At 32.8% G+C, this 27,803-nt stretch overlaps 2 long non-coding RNA genes across 2 annotated transcripts; both read left to right on the top strand.

Annotated features, from left to right (window-relative positions):
• Nucleotides 1–479: 479 nt before the first annotated feature.
• Nucleotides 480–20,567, top strand: LOC123259285. The gene is made up of 5 exons (XR_006508206.1): nucleotides 480–489; nucleotides 5,731–5,735; nucleotides 17,258–17,268; nucleotides 20,354–20,357; nucleotides 20,448–20,567. It is a non-coding gene; the product is annotated as an uncharacterized LOC123259285 (long non-coding RNA).
• On the top strand, nucleotides 18,743–19,483 carry LOC123259283. Its single transcript, XR_006508205.1, has 3 exons — nucleotides 18,743–18,833; nucleotides 18,939–19,101; nucleotides 19,187–19,483. It is a non-coding gene; the product is annotated as an uncharacterized LOC123259283 (long non-coding RNA).
• Nucleotides 20,568–27,803: the final 7,236 nt, after the last annotated feature.

Below are 27,803 nucleotides of genomic sequence, written 5' to 3'. Positions count from 1 at the left end.
GAAATTATTGAGATAAAAAAAATTTTTTGGATTAAGATTGAGTATGATTTGTATGTACTTTGTTTCACTAAATTTGAATCTGAAATCTTGTTCCTTTAACGTTTTAAAATAAAAAAAAAAAAAATCTCAAAAAACCAAAAAAATCGGGAAAATTACAGTTATGAATATGAGAAAAAAATCTATTAAACACGATTGTTAATGACTTGGGTGCATTTTTATAGATGGAATATGATCTTAGAATTGAAAAATTTTTAAATCTTTAAAAAATAGCATGTAAGAAGGAGGTACGAAACCATATTTTCGAATTTCAGACTGTCGTTCATTTGTATCGAATTTTTTTATCTTCAAATGACTTACGCAGTGGGTTCCTTTTCTTAGGTTAATTAATAAACCTCAAACTACACTTCATGGATTTTCACGTCGACCACTTTCCTGAAAATCTTGAAGACTACAGCGAGGAACAAGGAATACGATTTTATCAAGACTTAAGTGAAATGAAGCGTTGGTATCGAGTAAATTAGAATGTCAACATGACGTCAGATTTTTGCTGGATGCTAACAAGAGATACACCAGAAGAAAACAGAAAATGTTACAAAAAACAGAACTTATATATATAAACATATATAAACTTTTGAACCATATGCATTTTAAAAATCCGCTTGACAAGCTGAGTCGAAATATAGCAATATTTTTTAGAAGTTCCGTCATGAGGACCAATGCAATAGTTAGATTTCTATGAAATCTACTAAAAAGCCTATTCGGCCACAGCCGAGATGGAAGGCAGATTTCTTAAAAAAAAAAAAAAAAAAAAAAAAAAAGTATAATTAACTAGAAAAGAAACTATTTTCATCTTTTTTGTCCGAGAAATATGTGTACCGAATTTCATTAGAATCTGTTGAGAATTCTTGATAAAATAATGTTTCTTGCAAATTAATTTGGTAATAATTTAACAAGAATTTTGAGATTTTTAATTAAAAAGATCACAAATATTTCGTTTTTGTAATGATTTATTAAATTGAGAACTGACTATACTTTTAAAGTCGGTAAAGGTCAGGTATAAGGCGCTCGGCGAGCGTGGTCAGAGGTTTTATCAGTAACTGTCTTGTTCGATTTTTAGTCAAACTATCGTCAGTCAGAGAGTGCAGTTTTGGGAAGGGTATTTCCGTTTTTAGTTGGTGGAAAATAACTGGAGTTGGGGAATTGTTGTTAAATGAAAGGATTCTGGCGAGGGTATTATTTATTTAAAGAAGGGTTGTTTAAACTAAGTGTGAGAAGATTGCTAAGTTGGAAAAAGTCTGGTTGCCATCTGATAAACAGATGGGTTGTAAAATTTGTCCGTTTGTGTCGAAGGTTAGTCTAAGTCATTAAAGGGATTATTTGACAATGGTAACTACTTGAGTTTGACTGTCATAAATTTCCGAATTTTAAGTTTTATTACGTCTTTGTTAAAGGTCTGTCGAATATTTCAAAAAACATGAGTAAACTTAACAGTATAGTACAATTTTTTCATAACTTATAAAAGACTAAGATACATAACTAAACAAATAACATACATAAGTAGGTTGTATTACACATTGCCTGAAAATGGTTCAATTGAACTCTATATATACATAAATGAAGTCACCAAAAACGTAATTTTTAATATTTTGATCATTTTGAAAAGCTACTATTTTTGAACTAATTAAAGGATTTCGCTTATTTTAAGGATCTTACCAGCTAATTGTCCAAGGAATCTTGAATCTTGAATCTTGTCTAAGAACCCCTGAATAAAAAAAAGTATTGAGACAAAGAAAAAAGTATTGAAAAGTATTGGATTGACTAGAAAACCAATACTTTTCAATACTTTTTTCTTTGTCTCAATACTTTTTTTTTATCAGGGACTTGACTTTTGCTTTTTTTTTAAATTAATAAACATTTGTAAAAAATAGATAATTTTCATCAAAACACAATATTAAATAACATAAATTATATAAATAATAAACCGTCACACTCTGTCACCATATAGATTTAGCTTATATGAATAGTGAGATATGCGTTAACTTATCGGTCGTACGGCGTAGGGGTTAGTGGTCGGTCTGGCAAGCGAGCGGCTCAGGTTCAAATCTCGGTTGGGATAAATGCGATTTTCACTTTATTTCTATAATTAGCGAAAGTTAGGTCTAAATTAAGAGTTAAGTCGTCTAAATTTGCGTTAGCTCTACATCAAAATTGAAATAAATTATTGAAATTAAAAAATTCCTTTTTTATAATTTCAACTAACAACTACTTATTTTATACGACTACTTGTCGTATTGTCCTGTATGGGTCTCCAAGCTCAGAAGTCGGATGGAGATTTAATAAAACACTAATTTTTAAATTTTTAAACCGCATTTTTTGAATGACTGAATCGATTTCCACGCGGTTGGCAGCATTCGACATAGTTTTTGAAGCCTCATGAAAAACCTTTAAGCTTGAATTAATCGAACTAGGAATTTCGAAGGAATTCCGAAAAACACTTTTTTCGGTATTCTTTCGTTCACGATATCTATCGAACGAATCAACCGATTTTGATCGGACCAGCGGCGATCGACGTGGTTTTTCAAGGTTAAGAGCTGATTAATTTTTGGAATCGATCGGTAAAGCCAATTAAAAGATATTCCAAAAGAACCACATTTAAAAAAATTTTTTTTTGTAGTTTTTTTTAGATTTTTGAAAATCTACCGGTTTGAAGCGGTCCAAGTTGTATTAAAAATCTAAGTTTGTTCAAGCCCCTTCGAATGGACCTAACCGCGATGAAATCACACACACACACATACATACACACACACACACACACACACACACACACACACACACACACTGCAGCAGCAGGAAGAACGCTCGCTGTCCTTGGATGACACTAGGTCTCTTAGTTGATAAGGTACAGAGGGTAGGAGCCAAATAAAATACGCTCCCGTGGACAAAACTCCCCCCCCCCCTTTAATAGGTTGGTCACATTAACTGACCTAGCAAGACGATCGTTCCCTGCTGTAACTCACTGGGAGTGTCCGGAACCCGTGTCGATTATTTCCGACGATGCAGGCTACGGCTGATGTGAGCTTGCTCTGCCAAGGTGTGTTGCAGTAGCGGATCAGGAGCCAGCCACTTCGGGCCTTGATCAGGAAGTACACAGTGAGTGTTAGAGATCGGAATCTTCACCGCCCCGAGTGAGTCTAGTCCGTCCGTGTATTCCGGGACTGGCTAAGTGTCGGTTAGGCCTCAGGGAACTGGGGTAGGAGTACTATCTCCGAGGGTACACCCGTTCCTAGTTATGACAACCCGCTCCACTTCGTACGATGCGCTGGTAAATCAAAAAGTATGAGTAATTTACAGGAAGCAAACAAGAGTGGAAACAGGCTTCATGCCCAACAAGCAGCGATTGAAGCAAGCGCTGAAATGAAGAGAACGCAAGCGCTGGAGCGCCTTGAAAAGCTGACCATTGAGCTGCAAGAGTTTGTCCAAACTAAGGTCAATATCCACAAGGAGATAAAGACCAAGACAACCGGTGTAGTCAATGCTCTTGGAAGATTCAAGAATGACGGCGAATCTGCTGCTGAGGACAAGGGTGAAACTAACACAAGGCCTGGAAAGAGAAAGGACCGAAATTCGCCAGAGCCAACCGACAAAGTCACAAAGAAGAAGGACTTGAAAAAAAGCCCTCTCTAACGACTGGCAGGGCAGGGCGACGAACTTAAGAAGGCGACTGATTGGGAAAAAGTATAGTCTAAGAAGGAGAAGAGGAAGCTAGCTAAAGAGCAACTCTCAAAGCAGCCGCCGAAGGAGCCCAGGCCAGATCCTAAGCGGAAAAAACCACGCAAATGGATCAGACCCGACGCACTGATCATCCGCCCGGCCGAGAAAACAAAGTATGCCGTGATTCTGCGTCGCATAAAGCAGGACATCCCAGATGAGCAGGTTCGTTCAACGGTAGATAAGATCAACAAGACAAGAAGTGGCGACTTGTTGATTACGATTTCGAGGAAGAGCACTGACAAAGGCCAAGCCCTCCAAAAGACGATCGGAGACATCCTTAAGGAGGAGGCCAAAGTGATCTGCAAAGGACCACAGGAGACCATCGAGATCCGAGATTTCGATGACGACACGACGAAAGAGCATATTCAGACCGCTCTAAAAAGGGAAGCTGGAGAAAGTTGTGAAATCCCACTAGAGGCAATCAAAATCCGTAAAGCCTTTAAGGGTACGCAGACAGCCACAGTGTTACTACCAGCAGCTGCAGCAAAAAAGTTACTGGAGGGAAACTGCAAAATAAGGATCGGCTGGGTCAATTGCCGAATAAGAGCAACGAAGAGACCCATACAATGCTTCAAATGCTGGCACTTTGGGCACTTCGGATCTCAGTGCAAAAGCGAAGTCGACCGGTCTAAGCACTGCATAAGGTGCGGAAAAGAAGGACACAAAATTGTTGATTGTAAAAATCCAGCTAAATGTGCACTGTGTGTTGAACAGCACGGCGTAGAAAAGGCGGCTCACCATGCAGGCACGAACAGATGCCCCGTCTTCCAAGAAGCGCTCCAGAAGATAACGAAGCCAAGAACATGAAGATATTGCAGGTCAACCTCAATCATTGTGAGGTTGCGCATGACCTGCTCATGCAAACTGTGCGCAAATTAGAGGTAGACGTAGCACTTATAAGTGAGCCTTATAGACACCTGAGTAACCAACCCTGGGAATCCGACAGCACTAACAAAGCCGTCATCTGGTCCTGCGGTAAATGTCCTTTTCAGAGAACAGTCAACAATAAAGAAGCCGGCTTCGTAGCAGCATGGGTAGATGGCCTCCGCTTCTACAGTTGCTATGCACCACCTAGTCTCTCTAATAAACAGTTTGAAGACTTCTTTGATCAGCTAACTGAGGACGCAAGGAAACACTTTCCCGTGACAATAGCTGGTGACTTCGATTCCTGGGCAGCAGACTGGGGCAGCAAGTTCACTAATACACGTGGAAAAGCACTTCTCAAGGCAATGGCCACACTGGACGTGATTCTTCTTAACACCAGTGACAAGGGAAACAAAACACCCGTTTCAGTCTCGCTGGTGATTTTGCTAGTGATCGCGCTGATGGTCTCGCTGGAGATCACGCTAACGGTCTTTTTGAAGGTCTCACTGGAGATCACGTTGACGGTCTTTCTGGAGGTCTCGCTGAAGATCACGCTGACGGTCTTTCTGAATGTCTCGCTCGAGATCACGCTGACGGTCTCGCTGGAGATCACACTGACGGTCTTTCTGGAGGTCTCGCTAGAGATCACGCTGACGGTCTCATTGGAGATCACGCTGATGGTCTCGCTGGAAATTTAACTAAACTACTGATTTGAATACTTATTTAACTAATGACTTCAAATGGCCATTAACTGACTCTTTTGCTGTTCATCTCGCTGAACGTTATGCGGGTTAGTTTGCTTACCATATTACACTAATCATGAAAACACCAGCAATACCGTCAGCGTGATTTTCAGCGAGACCGTCAGCGTGGTCTCCAGAAAGACTGCCATCAGTGTGATCTCCAGCAAGACCGTCAGCGTCATCTTGAGCGAGACCTTCAGAAAGACCGTCAGCGTGATCTCCAGCGAGACCTTCAGAGACCGTCAGCGTGATCTCCAGCGAGACCTTCAGAGACCGTTAGCGTGATCTCTAGCGAGACCGTCAGCGAGACCTCCAGAAAGACCGTCAGTGTGATCTCCAGCGAGACCGTCAGCAAGAGTTCTAGCGAGACCTCCAAAAAGACCGTCAGTGCGATCTCCAGCAAAATTACCAGTGTGATCGGAGCAATTCCTTTACGCGATCTCCAGTGAAATTGCCAGCTTGTTCACTGTTCACTTTAAGGAGGTCCTTTCGGAATCAATGTTAAATAAAAAATATTAGATTATGCATAAAATTAAGTTTTATCTAATAGTTAAAGTCCTTATTTATCTACTAGTCAAGTTTAATTTATTCTTCGACGTGCAAATTTTTAAAACAAAATTTTCTAAAAATGTTAGTATTTTTTCCGAGTCTTACGAGAAAGTCAGACCTTAACAACTTTCTCGAATTATGGGATTAACCACCGATTAGATGGGGTAAAAAAAAACTCAAAATAAGGTTTTCGAAATATTCAGGTTTCATTTTTTGCAATAAAATATATAGGTTGCCGTAGAATTTATGGAGAAATTATAATTATAAAATCACAGAAAATTTTTGAGTAACCTACATTTAAATGGCGTCAGAACATTTGGCAACGTTGCGTAGCGCGCGAACTTCAGACCATTCAATAAATTCAAACTAAACTTTAACGCACTTATGTTTTTTATACATACTATGCGCGACATTAATTTATCCCTGTTCGTGTTACTTTTGTATTAAAGGAAATGTGTATTTTTGGACATTTGAATAAATGGATATGGAAATTTCTAAAAATGGACATTTGATTTTTTGGAAATAATAATAAAAGTACTTAAGTAAAATTAGACATTAATATAAATGGACATTAATGAAAAAGGAAATAATTATAAATGTACAACTGCACTTATGGCCAACTTAAAAAAATGAAATCCCTATTTTTGAAAATATCTCCAAATGGAAATAAAAGTATTTGGTAAAGAGTTCAAATGAACAAATTGATTAATGGACATTTTCTTAAATAGACATTTATAAAAATGGATAGTAATATAAAAAGACATCAGTAAAAATAGTTAAAAATACAAATGTACAATCGAATAAATGGAATAGTCATTTAATGAACATATGATTTTAGGAAAAGTGAATAAATGGACATTTGTATAAATGCCCATCAATAAAAATGAACTCTGTAAAAATTGAATTGAATTTATTGATTTATGCCAAAGCCTTCACTGGCCTTCAGATGGCAAAAGAAAAATATACATTTTGTGAATACAATACATTTTTAAATTTTTAATTTAAACATAATAATTAGAACTTATTTATAATTATACATAATAAAATATTAGTAAAGGTAATATTGCTTATATGCTAATTTTGAAGAAACTGTTTAAGTGAAAATTAGAACTAATAGATTACAATATTTATGATTATGATTTTAAAGATTTTAATTTTAATAATTTTAGTGATTTAATAGATTTTACTGATTTTAATAATTTTAGAGATTTAACTGAAAATTTAGTTTGGATTTAGATGTCTAGATTAAAAAGGTAATCATAAAGCTTATTTTTAAAAATTTCTATACTGGGAGCATTTATCATATCGATTGGTAAATCTTCCCAAAGACGAATGCAAGTAACTACAAATGATAACTCATAAATAGCTGTCGTAAATTTAGGTAACTTGAAATTTACATAATTCTTTTTTGCTGCAAGTCTTACAGAATGTCTAGTATCAATATCTTCAATAAATAGTTCTCGTAAGTAGCTAGGTTTACCTATATTCAACAATTTATAAAAATGAACATTTAAATAAATGAACTTCGATAAAAAAATTAGGAAAACGGTTGACCCTGAAGGCCATCCCTGCAACTTCCCGCTAATTCCATACTTAGGCGCTTAAAATTGCACCAATGATGTTTTTGAGCTCTTCGAGCTTAAAAATACAATTTATGGGTTGTTTTGAGCTCTCCGAGCTCAAAGAGATTGCTTTCCTATGCTTTTGAGCTCTTCGAGCTCAAAAGTCTGATAGAGATTTGATAAGACACTATTTTTTGAATTTTTAAACCGCAATAACTTTTGAATGAATAAACTGATTTTCACGCAGTTGGCAGCATTCGACATAGTTTTTGAAGCCTCATGAAAAACCTTTAAGCTTGAATTGATCGCGCTAGGAATTTTGGAGTTATTCCGAAAAAACACTTTTTTCAGTTTTCTTTCGTTCACGATATCTCTCGAACGAATCAACCGATTTTGACCGGACTGGTGGCGATCGACGTGGTTTTTCGAGGTTAAGAGCTGATTAGTTTTTGGAATTGAACCATAAAGCCGTTTAAAAGTTATTCCAAAAAAACCACATTTAAAAAAAATTTTTTTTTCAGTTTTTTGAAGATTTCTCAAAATCTATTGATCTGAATCGGTCCAAATAGTTTTCAAAATCTAAGTTTGGTCAAGTTCTTTTGAATGGCACCAACCGCGATGAAATCGGTCAAGCCGTTCAAAAGTTATAAGCGGTTCACATACTTTCACACACACACACACACACACACACACACACACACACACACACACACACACACACACACACACACACACACACACACACACACACACACACACACACACACACACACACGAACACACATACATACATACAGACACCGTGTCAACCTCCCGGGGATAGTCAGGGAAGCTTCCTGTGACCTTCAAACGTCGAGATCTGATAAAAACTCGATTTTTGCAAAACGGGGTGAAAACAATAACTTCCCGATTTTTCAAAATCTTCAATTTTCTTAGCGGGAAGTTAAAAATACTTACTTAAATGGAAATTAGTAAAAATGGACATTCATAAAAATGTAAATTAGTAAAAATAGACATTCGTAAAAATGGAGATTTCTAAAAATGGATAAATGATTTAAATTTAATTATAAATTAAATTATGAAGTTGATAAATTATAAAATTAGGGTTTTTGGTGTACGTAAAGGAAAAAAAAAGGCCATTCGGCAGCCGAAATGGAAGTAGATTTCACATAAAGCAAATTTTAATTATAAATATTAATAATTTATTTATTTATTAATTATATATAATAATAACATAATTCATTTATTCATTAATTGGAGTAATAGAATAATATTATTATGAAGTATTAAATTTCATAATATTTAATATTAACCCCGAGGTTTTACTGGTCGGGGCAGGCAAAAAAAAAAAAAGTAAAAAATAATAAATAAAAAAAAAATAAGTTATTTTAGAATTTACTAACAAACGCTCTGATTAAGATCGGTAACATGCACAGAACTTGTCACAAATATTTAAATTCTATTTTATAACAGAATTAATTTTTTTTTAGTTTATTAAAAATTAGTTTTTAATTATTAGACGGCTAAGAAAGATTGACATTAAATTATTAGATGCTTGAAGAGTACATAGATTATTTTATAAACATCGCTTTACTAGCTGTCAAAATATAAACGGAAGCAAATAAAATCTAAGAAAACTTTTAAATTTTATTTTCTAAAATTTTTATGTAAATTATTTGTGCAGTATTGTTATTAAATAGTTCATTAACAATAATCTAGTTAGAAATTATTTTTATTATTTATTTGACATTTTTTGGTAAGTTTATGCGCTGACATGTTACCTACAGACAAAGTTGTGACTGTTATATACATTTGAAATTCGCTGTATAGGCCGGTCGTACCACGAAAGTACGAAAATATGAAATCTACTAAAAAGCGAGGTTCTGTGCTGCCGCCAAGAAAATATGCTTAACTATCATTCGTAAAAAACTTGCCATATAATTTTCTCTGCCTGGAATAAAGTGCGTCCAGGAAGAGCGTACTTTCGGCTAAGAGAGCAAAAAAAATAAATTCTATTCCATACTGTTGAAAATGAAAAATAATCAAATTTAACCTTAATGAAATAAAATTTGATAATAAACCAAATTACTAATAAACACGACAATAATAAAAACTCTTGGATTGTATTAGTCATTTTGCCATGGTATAGGCCTACTGGGGACCCGCCATGTAAAAGAAAGTGCAACATTGATACAACATAGATACCATCGTGGCGACCCCAGGAACCCAACACTATATCCAGATTTTAGTTAATTATTATATGTATTATTTAATGTGTTTCGTTAGTTAATTTTGTTTAAAGTATGTTTTATTATTTTTGTTATTTGTGTGACGCACCCGGCGAATTGGGTATATTCTGCCGGCTAAGCCGGCACGAGAGGGCATTAAAGAGCCGAAATTTTATTGTTTATTTATATCTTTTGTCATTTTTTTTAATTGTTTAATTAAAGACCATATATTGGTATAAACTGATACGGAATTCGGAATTTTGCCGATAAAATCCGATGAGGGAAAATTATTTTGCCTCGGGCGTTTCGTTTTTTTTGGGCACAACGAGGATTGTTTATTATAATTATTGTTAAGTAATGATTATTTATGTTTAATTTTGGTATGCGCTAAATGTCCGCCCGGATAGGCTCGAATTTTGGAGAATCCAAAATCATAAGAATTGGCCTGGAGAACGCTGTGTAAATTATTTTAGTGCGCCGTAGAATAGCTGTAAGAACGCCCAAAATTATTCTAAGTCCCAGGCAAAAATTTGTATGGAAACGTATTCTGTTGAAAATTGAAGTAATCTGTTGAATTGATTGAATGCATTTGATATTTAATTTTCAAAGTGAAAATTAAAAACTTAGAATTAATTGACGTTTATCGAGCTTCCAAACCTGGCGATAGGTGTCTAAAACGATCCTTCCGTTTCGTTGCAAGTGACTTTTTGGAAAAATGATAAAGTCCCAAATTTATCGCGGAAGAGACGTCGAGTACCACTGAGACGATTTTCCCTGTGGAGGCTATCCAGAAGGAAAAACGCTAAGGACCTCAAGTTACCCAGAGTACGACTGTACCAAGGTAAGTGGAGCTCATCTCTTAGGGGTACAACGGACTCCCCGTACTCCGACCTTCTGTCAGGGTGCGGCAGGTGATCATAGTCGAGTAGGAGGGATCGAGCTGGAGGCTATCCTCTCTATCTTTGGGAACGGCGATTAGGAGGTCGAGGAAGTCGGCTAGATACCTCGACTTCGGGGACCTGGGGGGCAGCACCGCGGGAGAAGGGAGCTGGAGACTATCCTCTCGTTTCTCCGGGGAAATCCCGAGTAGGAAACTGACCCACTAGTGCCGCGAATTGAATAACGCGAATTTTGGAAACTCCCAGACGGTCGGTAAAACAGAAAACGATCATACTAAAAAGTCGGTAAGCAGATTCCTGTTTTACCATCAGTCGGTAAAACAGAAAACGATCAAACTAAAAAGTCGGTAAGCAGATTCCTGTTTTACCATCAGTCGGTAAAACAGAAAAATACCGGGAAGCGCGGTTTTGGACGAATGAGTGTGACTACCATTTTGTAAAGGTGATAGGAGGGTGTTCTTTTCACCACAATGTTTAATTATTGTTACTAAATAAACGATTTCTATTGTTTCTTCTATTACGTTTAGTTCTGATTTATTCGGACAATCCCCTGTTGACCCTGGACATCGGCGAGCTCTAAATTCGAGCCGGGGATTTTATTGATATTGTCTAGTACGGTCTATTCCAGGACTTTCGGATCATGAAAACTAGACTCGGTTTAATTTAACTGTTTAGATAAATAAAAGGGGTTAAAATCCCTTTTATCACGAATTTTACCCGTTACAAAAGGGAACGCGTCGTTTTACACAGTACCTCAAAGGTGATGCGGAAATCTGTGTCATGACAGATTGACAGACGCACGAATATAATAAAAGGTTACTTATAAACACAATATAAATTGTATAAAAACTATAAAAAATAGATTTTTTATGAGACATATTGGACAAAATAATTGAAAAACGACTGCAAAAGTAAAATTTCATTAAAAACCTACAGACGAATAGGTTATTTTAAGTTTAGGTAAATAAAATGACATAAAAATTGAAGCTTGTTTAATGGGCTTTAAAATGAAATTTACAAAAATTCGATAAGTTATTTCATTCAAAAGTTATGCGCGAAAGAATCTGCCAAAAAATGAATTTTTAGGATTTTGAAAATTTTGAAACTCTGTAATTTCTGAACTACTTGACCGATTAAGCTCATCTTTGAACTTGGCCTTGGTAATCGTCTAAAAATGAAGTATGTTGAGTTTGAAACGGATCCATTATGAATTAGAGACGCTATCGTCCGGATAAGCCGCGTTATATTGTATATATATATATATATATATATAAATACATACATATATAAACTTTTGAACTAATGGCATTTTCTGAACCAGCTTGACGAACTGAGTCAGGAAATAGCAAAATTTTTCAAAAGTTGCGTCATGAGGACAAATGCAATAGTTAGATTTCTATGAAATCTACTAAAAAGATGTCAGAAGAGCTTGGAACTTGGCTACCAAGACATCTTCTTCGTAGGTTTTTTCGGAAAACGATAAAGCATCAATCAGCACATCAAACATTACATTTAAATGATGTCAGAAGAGCTGGAAACGCGGCTACCAAAACATCTTCTTCATCGGTTTTCTCGAAAAACGATAAAACATCAATTAGCTCATCAAATATTACACTTAAATGATGTTAAAAAAATGTCTTGGTATCCGTGTTTCCAGCTCTTCTGACATCATTTAAGTTTAATGTTTGATGAGCTAATTGATGTTTTATCGTTTTCCGAGAAAACCGATGAAGAAGATGTCTTGGTAGCTGCGTTTCCAGCTCTTCTGACATCATTTAAGTGTAATGTTTGATGAGCTGATTGATGTTTTATCGTTTTCGGAAAAAACCTACGAAGAAGATGTCTTGGTAGCCAAGTTCCCAGCTCTTCTGACATCTTTTTTCCTTTACGCACACCAAAAACCCTAATTTTATAATTTATCAACTTCATAATTATTTATAATTAAATTAAAATCATTTATCCATTTTTAGAAATCTCCATTTTTACGAATGTCCATTTTTACTAATTTACATTTTTATGAATGTCCATTTTTACTAATTTCCATTTAAGTAAGTATTTTTTTTATTGAAGTTCATTTATTTAAATGTTCATTTTTACAGAGTTCATTTTTATTGATGGGCATTTATACAAATGTCCATTTATTCACTTTTCCTAAAATTTAAATATCCATTTTTTCAATTGTTCATAAAATCATATGTTCATTAAATGACTATTCCATTTATTCGATTGTACATTTGTATTTTTAACTATTTTTACTGATGTCTTTTTATATTACTATCCATTTTTATAAATGTCTATTTAAGAAAATGTCCATTAATCAATTTGTTCATTTGAACTCTTTACCAAATACTTTTATTTCCATTTGGAGATATTTTCAAAAATAGGGATTTCATTTTTTTAAGTTGGCCATAAGTGCAGTTGTACATTTATAATTATTTCCTTTTTCATTAATGTCCATTTATATTAATGTCTAATTTTACTTAAGTACTTTTATTATTATTTCCAAAAAATCAAATGTCCATTTTTAGAAATTTCCATATCCATTTATTCAAATGTCCAAAAATACACATTTCCTTTAATACAAAAGTAACACGAACAGGGATAAATTAATGTCACGCATAGTACTTACTTATTAATTAATTCACTGTTAAGAAATTTTCATATTTTATAATTGAATAATAAAACAATAATTAAAAAATACTAGCATTCTTGCCATGAGACATTAGAATATTATGGTTTTGTGACTAAACATTTTTAATTAATTAATTTATTTACACTGACTGCAAAAACTTAAACATGGTTAAGGTTATATTATGCAAATGAAAATGTCAACAACCGATATATAGCGTTGCCAAATCACGAACAGGTTACTAACAGCTGATTTACAAAAGTCAAATTAATTTTTGTATTTAACTATTTTTTTTTTTTTAGTTTTCAAAATTTCAACGATTAATGCCTCATATACTATTTATTTTTTAATTTTAGGAATTTTTATAGGTTTTTTATTTTAATTTATCGAATATTGACTACTATAATTGTTGTGACTCAACTGGAGCGAAAGGACTTCCTTAAACTAATTTCATTGAACATTTCAGTCACATCACTGTGCTTCAAATTCTCTTCTTTATTTATCTGAGCAGTACAGACTTGTATTTGTTTACAAGCAGCTTGACATCTGCAAACCAGCATGTTTTTTTTTTTGACATATTTTTGATATTTTCTTATTGGATTAGCAATCCAATTTTTATTTTTTTTTCAAGCTGCTGTCTTCACTTGATTGCGAAAAACAAAAAACAATTTATTTATCACGACCAATCAGAAAGCTTGGCTATGCCTATCTTCTGTCTCTCTCTTTTAAAAAAACTAAATTCTCCGCCCAATAATCCTGTATGAAATTAGGCGGTTGATAAAAAATTTCTAATTAGTGACATTTAGGTGAAAAATTAAGGATAATTTTTTTCTATTATAGATGAAGAAGTGGATGAAATTGCATTTAAAAACCTCAACGAGGAAATAATTCAAAAACTAATTAAAAAAACAGGTCCTCAGATTAAATTTTTAACTATATGGAAGAACTAGATGGCTAACATAGAGAATCAACAGTGCCAGCTTCTGTGAGTAACTGCAAAAAAAATATTGCTCAAACAATTGTTACTAAACATCAATTGAAATTTACCAGCCAACTTTATGCAATTAATATTGCTCCTGTTTTTGAAGAAGGGCCTTCGTCATCTTGTAAATTGAGTGATTTGCCAATAATATTCAACGACAGCTTGAATTAACAACCAAATTTTATAAATACTACTATACAAAAGGTTAATTGGGTAACTAAAAATGGTAGTACTTATAAGCCGAATATGGTGCTATGTACGAATGAAAATAATAATGAACCAGTGTTTGGACTTATTAAATTTATTTTTACTCGAAATGATACTTCATTTTTTATTTATCAAAGACTTAGAACGATATTCCGATAACATGAACATGTTTATGAAGTTACAGATATGATGCCAGGCTGTTCTATTATCAGCTATGATAATTTATTGAATTTTAAACAACTCAGTTTTACATCAAAAGCTGATAAAAATTATATAATATTGCATCATTGTTATTAGAAGTAACCGCCGCATTTTAATTAAAGTTTTTTATCTTTACTATTTATAATATGAATAACAAATAAAACAATTAAGAAATAAAAAATTAAATTAAATAGAAAATATATTATATTACTTGTTATTATTTCAAATTTATAATTCATTTTAGCAATACATTCTTTCCTTATTATCAATTTTTATAATAAGGTAAAAGACCCAGTTATTTACACTGGTCTAGTTGTTTGACACTTGCAATTTTATTTTAATTAAGAAAATAAAATGTTCTCAAAAAACCAATTATCTTAAAATCCACAGATTCGGTAGAATCTGGCGCCAAGTTCCGTTCAAATCCGTTGTAAACGGAGCGCTAGACTACCGAGTGTGTTTACTGTAAGCAGAACGGTATTTCGAGGTTGCAAAATTTTATTTAATTCTACGGTACTTCTTGTTCCTAAATTTTATATTATAACAGTAATTCATACTTTATTTTACTGATATCCACAGATTCGGTAGAATCTGGCGCCAAGTTCCGTTCAAATCCATTGTAAACGGAGCGCCAGACTACCGAGTGTGTTTACTGTAAGCAGAACGGTATTTCGAGGTTGCAAAATTTTATTTAATTCTACGGTACTTCTTGTTCCTAAATTTTATATTATAACAGTAATTCATACTTTATTTTACTGATATTAATTAATTATATTCAATTATAACAATCAATCTACTTGAAATTATTAAATTTTATCAGAACAAACTATAGCAAGCTCAAAAATTTCGATCCTGACTTTTTTTCGATATAAAAAGTGACATGCCACAGACTAAGTAATTCGAGAATGCATGGTAATAGTCCAATAGATGGGAAACTACAGTTAAAAAAATAAATTTCACAGCTTGCATCTACACCCGCCAGGGTGCGCTGCAATTATTTTTACATAAACTGTAGCTTCAAGGGGATAGTTTGCTATAAAAAATGCAGCCAACTTGAGATTTAAGTTGGTACCAATTGCAAATTTTTATTATAATTACAAAAAATACTGAAATCTGAACAAAAACAGTTTCACTGTAAAAAAATCGCGCCAAGTCCACGTTCATAAGACTATTAAGAAAAAAAATTTTTATTTCTTTACAAAAAGATATAAAATAAAAAATTAAAAAATCCAAGTAACCGATATGATTGTATATGATTTTCGGAAATTAAAAAAAATTTTGTTGTAAATTTAAAAATTAAGAAAAAAATTTTGGAACGTACTTGGTGTGCGTCATTGTGTATTTCAATTTTTTTAAAGTCCTAGTAAATAGATTTTACGAATTTCATTAAAAGTAAAATATTTTGCAACCACGCACACTAAATACGTTCCAAAATTTTTTTCTTAATTTTTAAATTTACAACAAAATTTTTTTTAATTTCCGAAAATCATATACAATCATATCGGTTACTTGGATTTTTTAATTTTTTATTTTATATCTTTTTGTAAAGAAATAAAATTTTTTTTTTTGCCCTCCGGGCGGAAAGTGGCAACTTTCGTCCCGCTGCGCTAAACTAAGTTGCCGCTTTCCGCCTTCGTCGGACAAAAAAATAGTATACACTCCTCGGGAAGTAAATAAGAAAGCCTCAGATCACATGTTTGTTGACCTCGGCTTCGCCTCGGCCAACAATTACATGTGATCTGAGACATTTCTTACTTTACTTCCCTAGGTGTGTAATATACTATTTCTTAATAGTCTTATGAACGTGGACTTGGCGCGATTTTTTTTACAGTGAAACTGTTTTTGTTCGGATTTATAATTCAAAAATTATGTTTATTAATTCATCAGAGTTTATTTATTTTTTTTAATTAAAATAAAATTGCCATTGTCAATAACTAGGTCTTTTACTTTAGTAATGTTATTAGTAAAATAATGCTATTAGCAAGAAATTGAAATTTTTTGACAACAATAAGAATTAAAAATAAAGAAAGAAAGGCTTAATATACTATTTTCCATTTTTATTAATTTTAGTGTGATAGTAGTCCGGTCAATCTAGACCAAAAAATGAGAGTGAAGGTACATAAAATCCCAACAAGCTGAAAATCAGTAAAATTGTTCAAAACATAATTATAAATAATATTTAAAAGTTCCCCATCATTTCCCTGGATGGAAAAAATTTTATTCAAGGTCAAAGGTCAAAAAAATGAGTTTTTCGCGATTTTCAGCAAAACGGTAAGTTTTATCATAAAAGTATTTCAAACAAAAATTGTAGATCATAAAATTATCTATAAAAAATGTATTAATGCTTTTTTTCCTACGAGCCACCGTTTCTGAGATATAACGATTCAAAAAGTTATAAAAGTTGTTATCGTCATAATTATGCATGAGTACGCCACGTATATACATCTCTAGAGTTGTTATATATTATATATTATAATATTATCGTTATTTGATGACATCGGGATGCGTAAAACACAGAAGCCTAGCATTTACGATTGTTTTGAAAAGGTAAATATTGATATTAACCCTTCATTGGTCGCGCTTTTTTTAGTTTCTCGCTCACACTATAGCGAGTCTCTATAGGTTAAGTAGTTGTTAGGCGGCGATTCGCTCATAGCGCGACCAACGAAGGGTTAACGACACTAATGCGACATACATCATTGACGGAGGATACTTACTACAACGCGTTGTGTGGGATAGCGAAGAAACATTCAAAGTTATCTTAGATAAATACGTTCAATATGTACGTCGACATTTTGGTTCCAGAGTTACTGTCGTATTTGATGGCTATGATGATTGCGCGAGAAATATCAAAGCTGCAGAACAACGTCGTCGAACTTTAGCAACATCTTCATTAGGGTGTCCGTTATTTACCAAGTTGGCTATTTCCACTTAGGTATCGTCAAAATTATTTCTGTTTGACCTAAAATCAATTCTAGAAACAAAAAAAAATTTTTACGATGCCGCTTAACTTTGCCTAAATAACGATACTTTTCCCATTTAATTAACATGGGATTTTTGCACTTTTTAGCAACTAATTTTTATTTCACTCATTATACTTTTTAACTTACCAACAATGCTCGATTCTGCTTCTGTTATGATCTCTTTAGATGGAGAAATTTCCATATCGGCCCAAAAAATTCATCACAAAACCTTTTGTAAGGTCAAAATTTATTTTTATCGATTTTTCTCGTTATTTTGCTTAAACTACTTACTAATTAATTTTTATTTTGTATTTCATTTAAAGTTTCTTATTTTTTTCTTCCAAAAAAATAATTTTAATTAATAAATTATCTGAAGTCACACAGTGATTCTATGAAGGAATTAAGTACGGATTACACCGTGATTCTGTGAAGGAATTAAGTACGGTAATACGGTTATTACCAACACAAATTTAATAAAACAACTAGATATATTGTCGTATACGGTCGTTAAAGTAAATAAAAACGATAAATTAATTTTTAACTCACTGTCTATTCTCGTTGTTGTGGTTCTTTTAACGACAATATTTCATTTTTGGATAGTAAACGGAACAATCCTTAATTTATGTTATAATATTAAATTTTTAATTGTAAGGTTGAAGTGATTAGTGCAATGAATTGAAAGTGGAAAAATTGATCGGTATCCAACTAAAAATATCTTTCTAACCGCGAGAGCTCCAATCTATTGAAAATCAAGAACTTTCATCATGAGTTTAGAAAAAAATTTACGAAAACCGATGTTTTTATTGGAAAACCTTACGGATGATATAAATAGTAATAAATTAGCTACTGATGAACAAGCTTTAAGGTTACTATTTTATTATACTAAAAACGTGAAAATAACAGTGTGCGATGGATGTAAAATAACTATTGAAAAAGTTAAAAAGTTTTGGATATTTGCTCGTATTTTTATTTTAGATGACAAACGATGTATTTAAAAATTGTAAAAATTGCACGATGAATACAGAAATCTGCATAAAAATGCAGGTGTGTCCTCAAACCAACAAAAAGAGCAAGAGTTTTCAGTGAAATTATAAAGTTTATTTGACAGAGCTCATGGCAGATGTTTTTAACTGGACTGCAATGATATAAAAACTTTTTAATCGATCAACGATCAGAAAGATAATTCCATCTGAATTTTTCGGACAATCAACGAGGAAATGTAATTGATTTATCTGGTAATATCAATAAAATATTAGTCAATTAATAAATGAAACGTTCATAAAATACTTGAAAATATTTTTTCATGTGACTTAAAATTCAATATATATTGTATTTCAAAGAAACAAGATCATGATCGCCCTACTGAAGTATCAACTTCTGATAATCCACTTGTTGTAAATGATAATCGGTCCATCGAAGTGTTAACCTCTAAAAACATTAAAGCAGCATCTTGTTATATAGAACACCAGTTGAACGATTCTGAATTATCAAGAGAAAATTCAGGTATTAGACTTGAACTCAATCATTACGTTGAATTATCTATTAAGTGCATTTATTTAACAATAAAACATAATTGATTTTCTTTCAGAAAACTATTTGCCATTGCGTTTGACAAGCGCGGGTGGATCAATGTCTAGTGGGGAAGCATTAACTTTTCTTGATGATGATTATATAAAAGGATAAGAGATTGCTATCAAGATTAAAGTTGTTAATGATGTAGCGGAGAGAGAGAGAGCTGTACAATTGGCTCAAGAATGTATAAATATGGTAGCTAAAGATGAGAATCAAAAACAATATCTTCTCCAGGTGATAAAAAAGTATAAGAATGAATTTTCAAATGCTACTAAGGAATGCCTGACAACAAAAATAAAAGTTCAATAATTAACATATGTATTAAAATAAAATCAATAATGATTTGAATGTTAAAATTTATATTTATAACCTGTATGATTATTGACAGTTTCAAATAAAAGATCTTACACAAAATTCAAAATAAAAATTAATTAGTAAGTAGTTTAAGTAAAATAACCAGAAAAGTCTATAAAAATAAATTTTGGCCTTTTCAAAGGTTATGATATAAATTTTTGGCGCCAATTTAAAAATTTCTCCATCTAAAGGGATCATAATAGAAACAGAATCGAGTATTGTTGGTAAGTTAGGGAGTATAATGAGCGAAATAAAAATTATTTGCTGAAAAGTGCAATAATCCCATGTTAATTAAATGGAAAAAGTATCGTTATTTAGGCAGGATTAAACGGCATCGTAAAAATTTTTTTTTGTTTCTAAAATTTTTTTTAGGTCAAGCAGAAATAATTTTGACGGTACCCAAGTGGAAATAGCCAACTTGGTAAATAACGGACACCCTAATCTTCATCTTCTGATATTTTATTTGATGAACTTATGACAGTTCCAACCAGTCAACAGAAATTTCTTACAAATACTCATAACAAGTCTCGGTTCATTTCAATGTTGAAAGAAAAGTTTACTGCTGAAAATATATTGGTAAAACAAGCTAATAATGATGCTGATGTATTGATTATTGAAACAGCAATAGAGCAATTCAATTTGACAAATACAACTATTGTTGTTGGTGAAGATGTAGACTTACTCGTATTACTCACTGCTCGAACGCCAACTGAAAAAACTATAAATTAGTAAACTATAAATTATTTTTTTTCTCAAAACCAGGAAAAGCTCAACATCAATCAGATATATATTCATCAAAAAGTTTATTTACACGGAGAAAATTTTATAGTAGAGTTTATTATCTAGTTATGATAAAATCTATTAACTGAATTCGATAGTAGTAAATATTATTTAAATAATTATGTAAACCATCTGAATTGTAGTAGATAGATAGATAGAATACTTTATTTATGCCAAAGTTAGTACCAGATGGCAATTTTTTACATGCATATACAAGAAGATTACAAAAAATTCTTAATGTATACAAATATAATTAAAAACAAGTTAAATATAATTAAAAATTAATCAAATTAAATTTATGAAAAAAATAATAAAATAACTAATAAATAACAAGAATATTAGAAGAAACATAAAACAATTTTGATTTTGATTTTGCGGATATTAAGAAATATGACAGAGATTTATCGATTTAGCTAATAAAAGACAATAAACAACAACTATAATTAAATGTCCAGATTAAATAAATGATCAAATATTTTATTTTTAAAGCTCTCTAGACTAGTTGACTCTATGATGTTTGCTGGCAATTCCTCCCACAATCGAATAGCAGTTACAATAAATGACGATTCGTATTGTGTGGTCGAAAAAAAGGGCATTACGAAACTAATATTATTTCTTTTCGCTGCAAGTCTTTCAGATCTTCGCAAATTAGGATCCTCAATGAATAGTTCACGCAGATAACAAGGTTTTCTTATATCTAACAATTTATAAAAATAGCATGACATATAGTAAATACGACGACTTTTTATAGTGAGCCAGCCCAGTTCACGTCTGTAAGGTGTGATGTGTTCGTCACGCTTTAGATTAAAAATAAATCGGATAGCTGAATTTAAAGACCGTTGGAGTTTCAGGTCGTTATCATGAGTAGAATTTGACAATACTATAGAGCAATAATCAATTAGAGGCAATATTGTTGCTGAGACTAGTAATTTTTTAATATTGGGTGTATAGATATTTTTGCGTAATTTTAAACTATAAAGTGCAGAGTTTATTTTGCTAACTGTTTTAGAGATATGGAGATTCCAAGATAAGTCAGAAGTTAGATGCAAACCCAGACACTTTGTTGACTCAGTATAGGGGAGAGCAACGCCGTCAATCACAATTTGTGGCAGGCCAGCACGCTGGAGAGAAGCTACTTTACTTTTAGAACCTAGTAACATAACTTTCGTTTTATGAAGGTTTAATTCCAAGCCATTCTCTCTCGCCCAATCGGCAACATTCTGGGCATCTCTAGTCATCTGTATTACTGCCTCTTGTAATTGATAGGCATAGAAATGTAAATATATATATTCGTCATCAGCGAATAGACCATAACTACAATGCATTAACCTTCTTGCTGCCGAATTCATGACTAGGAGGAACAAAATAGGTCCAAGAACTGAGCTTTGAGGCACACCAGACGTAGTATGCAAAAATTCAACTGGTAATCCTTGATCATCTAACACTGATTGGCTTCTATTCGTTAAATATGAATGAAACCAATGAACAGTTTCAATAGAAAAACCTAACTTTACTAAAGTCTTCAAGATAATTTCTGGATTGACATAATCAAAGGCTTTAGTCAGGTCAAAAAAGACTACCAAGGTTAGTTTATGAGCATCGATAGCACGACTAATATCTTCAACGAATCTTAGCATGGCAGACTGTGTGCCGTGAAACTTCCTAAAACCAGATTGATACTTGTCAAGTAAATTGTTATTCTCTAAATAATCTACCACCTGATTGGCTATTATCCTTTCAAACACTTTGCTTAAATGAGAGGTGTTCGCTATTGGCCTGGTATCAGAGAGAGAGAACGCGGTGGAGAGACTTTATTTAAGGGAATGATGAAAATTTCTTTCCAAATTTGTGGAAAGGTACATGTATCAAGCGATCTATTGAAAAGAAATGTGAGAAAGTTAGTTATCTGAGGAACGCAATTTTTTATCCAACGAAGTTCGAAATTGTCAGGGCTCTTTCCTTTCGATTTGCTAAGTGTAAGACGTAAGGCTTTGGTTACATCCACGATGTCAATTTCAGCCCAAGAGAAAGAACAAGTAACTGTACTACTATATGTCGTAACAATTGACTTAAGGACTTTTTCATCGCACGGTGGATGATGTCTCACTATGTTGGCAAAGTGATCATTTAGTTCAGGGGCATCGAAATACTTTAGAGGAGAAGAAGTAGAATTTTTAATTAAGCCTAAGTGCTTTAACTTACTCCAAACATTAGCTCCAGACGGGAGATCAATTAAAACATTTCTCAGATATTTCTCACGGGCGCTGTTTAGATTAACTTTTAATTCCCTTCTTATCATTTTATAAAGTCGAAGGAGATTAGGGTCCTTACTACGTTTTGCTCGTTTATACAGAATATCACGATTTTTACATCTAATCTTAAGATCTTTAGTGAACCAGGGATTTGGAGCTCTTTTAATTTTGCAAGATTTCAACGGAGCAAATTCATTAAGAGATGCACCAACGTTGGTATAAAACATATTCAGTAGAGAATCAAGCTCAGCATTCTCGAGAAATTTCCTGTCAAAATTTAATGACTGAAAAATAGAGGTACAAAGAGCTTCATGATTAGCCTCAGAGAATCTCCTATAGGTTACAGTTTTCTCTATTTGAATTTGAGTATCAAAGATATAATCACAGACCAAGTAATCGTGCCCATTAATAAATGGTTGATTTGATTTGTAGAATTTACTCACTTTACGTTGATTATCTACTAAAACAACGTCTAACCATGAATCCTTATCATTTGTATGATGAGTAGCCCCGAAAGGTACACAATAAAATGAACATTCAGAGATAAAAGTTTTTAAATGATTGGAAACAAACAAGGAATCTAGGAAATCACAATTTAAGTCACCAGTGATGATTATGTTTTTATAATTTGCCATTAATTTTAAGATACTTTCAAAGAACTCGTTTAATAAATTGCCTTTCGGCCTACGGTAAATTACAGCTAACAAGAGATGAGAACCAGTACTTGATGTGACATCAAGGACTAAGTATCCTGGTTGGTTTATATGGTCTGTGCATGGAATAAAAATCACTTTAGCTTTTAAAGAATTATGTATTAGGCATGCAATACCACCACCCATAATGAATCGACCTGTATCTGGATGTGTTAAATTACGATCTCTTCTGAATACTGTGTAATTATCAAGTTTTAATATTGAATTATCATGCATTGGTTTTAACCAAGTTTCTGTCAACGCAATAATATGAGGCTTAGTCTCAGCAACTAAATCAAGAAATTGAGCAATGTGACCATTTAGACTGTTTATATTCAGGCTCAAGAGCCTTAGAGACGTGAACTTGCGACAAGAGTTATCAGCTAAATCAATTTGATGTTAATCAAGTGACGCTAAATCTAAATCAGAAGGAATTTTTTGTTTTTGAGACTTCCCTGTTGAAAATCTCCAATAAGATCCCATCAAAAGCGACAAAAGCCACTTAGAAACCAATAAAATTTATGGGTTTCTAAGTGGCTTTTGTCGCTTTTGATGGGATCCTATTGGAAATTTTAAACAGGGTTATCATCTCGCTTTACAAATATAGTACCATTTTGTACCCAGACATACTTAAAATGACAATTTTTAGCTTTCAGTTTAGTATTTAGTAATAGCTTGTGAATTTCCGGGCTCAAGAATTGATTAATATAAATTTTACCCCTAAAGTTATTACTAACCAATTCTGGAAATACTTTGTTTACTGTTAAATCTTTGACTTTTCTTTTAGAATCAATGATGTAATCACGCACTTGCGGTGATTTCATTTTAACTATATAGGAGTACAAAACAGGTTTATTTCTATTGCTATTATTACTGATATTGTCATTACTATTAATATTATTATTATTACTATTAGTTATAGATTTTTTCTCTATTTTCCTAACTGATAAAATGTCAGACTTGAGATCTAACACATTGAGCATACTGAAGACATTTGAGATGATATCCAACGGAGACAACTGTTCAGGAACTGGATCAGGGATGCCAGAAATCACCAATTCAGAAATTGCTTGAGAGGCGGTAGATACCACTGATGAATTAAGATTAGAAGTAATATTAGTTACCAACGAGGACATTTGACCAGCCAGTCGTTCATTGTTTTTAGTAGTGTTCTCCTTAAGTGTTTCAAGTTCTTTATTTAGTTTTCTTATATCCGCAGAGTGTGAAGATGAGCTCTGACTCAAGGTGGCCAATACTTCATTTGTAGACCCTAGCGGTTTCGGTGCCACCGATAAAACTCTGTAGAAACTCGTCCGAAACTCAGCATAACGACGGAGTATAGTCAGCGCATATGGGGAGTAAACTCGGAGTATTGTGTGCAGTTGTGACACATAAAGACGATAGTGGTTAATAGGTGTTTAATCGAGATCGTTACGGAGTTTGGTTGGAATTTTGCTGGTGTTCTCATGAAGTTTTCCCCGAGTTTTATCAGTGTTTTTACGGGTTTTCTGTCGAGTTTAGTCAGCGTCTTTACCGAGCTATTGTGGAGCTTTCCAAGAGTATTTTGCGAGTTTCATCGGAGTTTTTAATGGATAATGAATGAAAAACCGAAAAAAATAATTCGTACAGACCGGGACTCGAACCCAGACTATTTGATTTCTAGCCAAGGGCTCAATCGGTCAAGCTATCTTAGACATTATCAGTATTAACTATTTAGTCACATAATAAGACCCACCAAGTAATAAACAACACTGTCTATCTTACGGAAACCGAAAAAGTTTTGAATCGCTTTATGTATTGATAATATTCTAATTTTAGTTATGATAATATTGATTCAGTGTAACAACTGTAAACTTTTGACAATTTCATTATGATGTCATTTTTTTTATATATTATATATTTTACTTATAAACTTCATAATACATTTATTAAATAACATATTCTATGTAGATAAATATATTTTAACTTGTAAATAAATTAATTAATTAATAAAAAGTACACCGTAATTGAAAAATGATTTATTTATAGTCATCTTTGTGAAATTAAAATTAATTTTCATGCCGTGAAGTATTATTAATTGCGAGTAAACTCCACAATAACACTACCAAAACTCCGAAAAAACACCAGCGAAACTCTTATAAAGCTCCGCAAAACATTGAAAAAAACTCGACAAAAACTCCCTAGCAACTCCGAAAATACTCAACAAAAACTCGACGAAAACGCCAAAAAAACTCCACTGTAACTCCGAAAATATTCGACAAAAACGTGAGGAAAACTCCATAGCGACTCCGAAAAAACTCGTCAAAAACTTCTCGAAAACTCCAATAATACACTTTTGGGACTCCGTGTCGTAACTGCACACAATACTCCTTGCATACACCTCTAAAACTCCGCGTAAACTCGGCTTATACCCCGATTAAACTCCAAGAGGGAGTATACTCCATAGTAACTCCGCGAAAACTCCGAGTTTACTCTGAGTCGTCGATACCGCTAGGGGATGACTGTTTTTCTTGCAGTTCATCAAGACGTTTTCCGAACACATCTATTCTTGACGATAAAGATTTAAATTCCATCGTGAGAAGAGGTATTTGAGCAACTGATTGCATAACTAGCGTTAATTTGTCGTCAGTCGATAAAGTTAACCATCCAGAGAGTAGAGAGTTTTCCAACATAGGATTTGGAATATTAGATACCTCATTTTCAACTTTTCCAGATTCAGTAGGATTTACTTTCGATGTACTGGTAGATTGAGAAGAACCAGAGTTCGCCATGTTGTCTCCAATACTATGCTGTTCAGGATAGAAAACAGAGTCGCTAGTTGGTGAAAGTGCTGATTGTGGAGATGTAGGGGTCACTGGAGACGAGATACTTAATCTTGATTCTGTACTAGGTATGCGGTTTTGAATAGAAGAGGTTGAAGATAGAGCTGATTTGAAACTGGATGAAGATGAATTGTTTGAGGTAACTGATCTCAAAGACAGTAGACGAGACTGACTAGATTTATTTTTATTTTTTGAATCAAGTGGAACAAGTAAATATGCAAATTTCTTTCTGCAGCAATCTTCTAGAGCTCTGGATTTAATGTAGTCACATGCACAGCTTCTGTGAAAAGATTTGGAACATGAATCACAGGTGAATGGTGTTCTCAACACAGATTTACACCTGAAGCAAAAGTCATTCAGTAATGACATAACAGAAACTAACTCGGTAGTAATCACATGTATACCATAGAATAAAGAATTTTAAGAATTTTAACTGGTGAGTGTCAAAGTAAATCCGACGATATTAGATATTAGATATTAGATGTAGTAGTTACCATCCTGATGGTAACTACTACTATTATGATGGTAATCAGTAATAATAGCTATTATTATTTTAACTAGTTACTACTATTACCAAAATCGTAATTCCTAATATAACCTGATGGTTACAGTTACCATCAATAATAATAATAGCTACTATCTAAGCTAGTAAAAAATATTAAAAAAATTAAAAATTTGCGTTAGCGTGGATACATTTCTGAATGAACTAAAAGCAGTTGTAGCGCAGTGTAGTACACGAAAAATCGGGATTAAATTCAGATTGAATATGTTTTAATTTTTATTTGTCTAAAACAAGTTTCAACGCCAAGTTTAAAAAAAAAAAATTGAAATTCTCAAAGAAATCAAAATTTTCAATAAAATTCAAATTTAAAAAAAATTAAAATTAAAAAAAAAAAAATTTTATTTTACAAAAAATTTTTAAAAAACATAATTTTTAAACAATCTAAGATTTTCAAAAAAAAATTTTAAATACAATGAAGCTTTTAACTAATTATTAATCATAATTATCTAATTATTTAAATTAAAATTTTCCCTTTAACAATTGCAATTAAAGAGAACATACTCTTTGCTCCAGTTGATGATATCGTATTTTGAAATGCATCGAATCAGCTTGACTACATGTAATTTTTCTTCTGCATTGAATTAAATAATATTCTTAAATCTAGCAGATGAAATAAACTTATTGACCTGTTCAAGTTATGCATTCTGTTGAAGAAATTCAATGCACAAATTATCAAAACTAGCAACCTGCAGTCGCTATGTGACTGCCAAGAATTGCGAACTATAATAAATAAAATTTTGCTTAATTGTATAATGATTTTCGTTAAAGTGTACTTTACTTTCTTAACTATTGATATTTATAAAGATATAAGCTCATCCCGATATTACAATCATAACGAGCTTTCATTTGAGTACCCACTTGCATTTTTGATACATTTTTCATATATACATATATACAAATATAAATAATGCTGTGAAGCGGGAAAGAATAGGAGTTACGGTAATTATTACGTGAAGCGTTCCACATTCACGTAACAGGATATTCGTAGGAAAGGATTGAGAAAGGAATGTGGAGAGGATCATCTTAATGTGAGTTTATAGAATATGCGAGAAAAAAATATTAGATAGCTCGGACTGGGATTCGAACCCAGAACCTTCCGAAGACATGTCGGCTACTCTACCATTTGAGCTATCCGGTCTATACTAAATTTCCTTTCGCTTATTCTATATAC

This window comes from Cotesia glomerata, linkage group LG2 (genome assembly GCF_020080835.1).
Source record: "Cotesia glomerata isolate CgM1 linkage group LG2, MPM_Cglom_v2.3, whole genome shotgun sequence".
Classification (NCBI taxonomy): domain Eukaryota; kingdom Metazoa; phylum Arthropoda; class Insecta; order Hymenoptera; family Braconidae; genus Cotesia; species Cotesia glomerata.
The sequence above is the reverse complement of the archived record's forward strand: the minus strand, read 5'-3'. Positions and strand labels throughout refer to the sequence as shown.